We start from the raw sequence: 3272 nt of genomic DNA, 5'->3' as shown, positions 1-3272 counted from the left end.
TCTATCTTCAACCACGAGAAGAAGAATGAATCAAAATCACATGACATTGCTCTCTTATGAGTAGCTCTCTCCTCCACCAAAATTAATCAGAGGGTTGGTTCTCGATCTTGATATGTTGTTGGAACCCCTATGAATTTGCTAAAAGAAGGATTTTGAGGGTTTTGGGTTTGAAGATCGAGTAATAGCTATATCATAATATTCAATTAATTTAGTTTAAGAAAATTCCAAATCAGATTGTTTTGAATTTATTTTTGTAATAAATGATGGACCGTATATAGAAATTATTATTATTTTTACTTAATTGTTTTAGGTAAATTATAAAACTATATAGGCAATATAAGGAAATATCGGAAAGAAAAAAAACAATTTAATTGAATGTTATATTTGGTTGGAGGAGGTAAGAAGAGTATTTATTTATTTACTTATTTTTTCATTTTTCTCTCTTTGTCCTTATTTGACTTTTCATATAAGTTGACAAAGTCTATTAATAATTGAAAAAAGTTGGAGGTCCAAATATCAAATTTGGAGGTCCAACTAGAACCACCCTTTAAGTAATGGGGCAGAATGAAAAAAAAAACTTGAATGTCTATTGGGGGGCAATAGACGTCTATTGGGGGGCAATAGACGTCTATTGGAGGGCAATAGACGATTGATATAATTTTTTTTTTTTCTTTAATCAAAGTTTTATCTGCCTAAATTTAGGGAGATTAGTTCTCATTCTGGCAACTGAAAAGTCCTATTGGGGGGTTATAGACGTCTATTGGGGGCAATAAACCTTTCCGGTGAGGTTTTCAAGAAAGGTCTGGTGGGCTGCGGCCGGTGACGGGATTCCGGTGACCGGGCTCCGGCTAAGTCTCTTATGGTTTCTCTCTCTTCCATTCTCTCTCTCTCTCTCTCTCTACGTACTAAAGGGGTGAGGGTAAAATGGTATTAAAAAAAATAAAAAACAAAAAAAAATCTTTAAAAAACCTCCTTAGAGTGTTTTGGGTAAGAGGGAATTAAAAAAACCTAATGGGGGTAAGTGGGAAAAAAATCTCTAGAAATGGAGTAAATGAACAAAAACCCAATATAAATTGTTAAAAGTTCTTTAATCAATATGTATTTTGACTAGCAGAGTGAAGGTGTTCTGAGAAGTAAAAGCAAGCGGCGCGTGAGGTGGCCTGAGTCTATATGGCGTTCCGGGTTCTAGCCTGGAATTGTCGTGGTATTGTGGGGAATTGTAGACGTAGAGTGCTGGTGGATCTGATAAGGCAGGAGAAGCCACGTATCTTATTTCTCTCGGAAACTCTATGTGATGCAAAGCAGATGGATACACTGCGCATAAAGGTAGGTTTTGACAATTGTCTTTGTGAAAAGAGCAATGACTGGGGTCTCCCGATGAATGGAGATTGACTGGTATATATGGCTATGCACAGACCGGGGATAGAAGAGAGACATGGGCACTGATGTGTCGGCTTGCTGCTCAAGTATCGTTGCCATGGCTGATTTGTGGGGATTTTAATGAAATCCTTGAACGCTCAGAGAAATCTGGTGGTGGGGAGAGGAGACTAGTGCAAATGCAAGCATTTCGTGAATGTGTGATGGATTGTTCGCTGATTGATATGGGGTATAGAGGGAGCCCTTACACTTGGTCCGATTATCAAACAAAAGAACGATTAGATCGTTCATTTTGGAATGCTGGTTTACGTCGGCTATTTGGAGATTCCACGACAACTCACTTGCATCCCAGCTCCTCGGACCATAGTCCCTTGCTGATTGATATATGCAATGCTCCTTTGCTGCAGTCGGGCAGGAAAAGACGGATTTTCCTCTTTGAACAGTTCTGGGCACAACATCGAGAGTGTAAGGGAGTGGTTCGCACTGGATGGCAAAATGGTGGGGACGGAGATCCAATGAATCGAGTCTGCCCGAAAATTAAAGCAACTAGTAGTGGCCTTAATGCTTGGCAGCGGAACACGTTCCAGTTTCGACAGACGGAGATGCGAGCAGTTAGGGCTCGTCTGAATGAGTTGTTGGAAGCTCCCTTTGATCTGGCCATGAACCAGGAAAAGCATGATTTAAATGTCCGGCTTCAGGAATTGTTGACACAGGAGGAAACCATATGGAGCCAATGATCAAAGGAGATGTGGTTAAAAGAGGGGGATAGAAACACCGCTTATTTTCATCGAAGGGCATCCAACAGGAGGCAACGAAACAATATTAAAGGGCTGAATGATGAGTCTGGTAACTGGATGACAGAACCAACTCAGATTGAGAAAGTTGTCAGTGACTACTATCGGAAAATCTTTTCCACTGAAGGCACAAATGAGACTGCCATGAATTTGATTTTACAAACAGTATCACGGCGGGTATCTCCTACAATGAATCAAGAACTGTTAGCCCCATACACTGACTAGGAAATCAGGGTGGCGACTTTTCAGATGCATCCCTCAAAGTCTCCTGGACCTGATGGTATGTCACCTTTTTTCTATCAGAAATTTTGGAGTACAGTTGGAAAAGATGTGTGTGATGCGGTACGTTCGTTTTTAACCTCTGGTAATCTTCTTCGGGAGGTGAATTTTACTCATATTACTCTTATTCCAAAAGTGAAGGAGCCGAAGAATATGACAGAGTTACGCCCCATTGCTCTATGTAATGTCCTGTACCGAATTTGTTCTAAAGTTTTGGCTAACAGATTGAAAGTGTTATTGGGAAAGGTTATTTCTCCATTACAAAGTGCGTTTGTGCCGGGCCGGTTAATCTCTGATAATACTTTGGTTGCAACGGAGGTAGCTCACTTCTTACATAATGAGAGGAGGCCTGATGCGGAACACTTTTCTTTGAAGTTAGATATCAGCAAGGCCTACGACAGGCTTGAATGGAGTTTTCTAAAAAGTATGCTTCTGAGATTGGGTTTTGTTGAGGCATGGGTGGAAGTGGTAATGGCTAGTATTCAGACAGTCAGCTACTCTTTTCTAGTGAATGGACGAGTTGATAAACATGATAGATACCTTGGTTTACCAACTCATGTGGGGCGGAAGAAATCAGCAGCTTTCAGTTATTTGAAGGAGAAGCTTACTAAGAAGGTTGTGAGTTGGAGAGCAAAGTTGTTAAGTGGTGCAGGTAAATAAATTTTAATTAAGGCAGTGGGACAAGCAGTGCCAATGTATGTCATGAATTGTTACAAGCTACCGTTGAATCTATGTGATGACTTGCATCAGCTGTGTGCGGGCTTCTGGTGGGGTGACTCGGACGAAAAGACCAAGATTCATTGGCGGTCTTGGGAACGGCTG

This window comes from Rosa rugosa, chromosome 7 (genome assembly GCF_958449725.1).
Source record: "Rosa rugosa chromosome 7, drRosRugo1.1, whole genome shotgun sequence".
NCBI lineage: Eukaryota > Viridiplantae > Streptophyta > Magnoliopsida > Rosales > Rosaceae > Rosa > Rosa rugosa.
The sequence above is the reverse complement of the archived record's forward strand: the minus strand, read 5'-3'. Positions refer to the sequence as shown.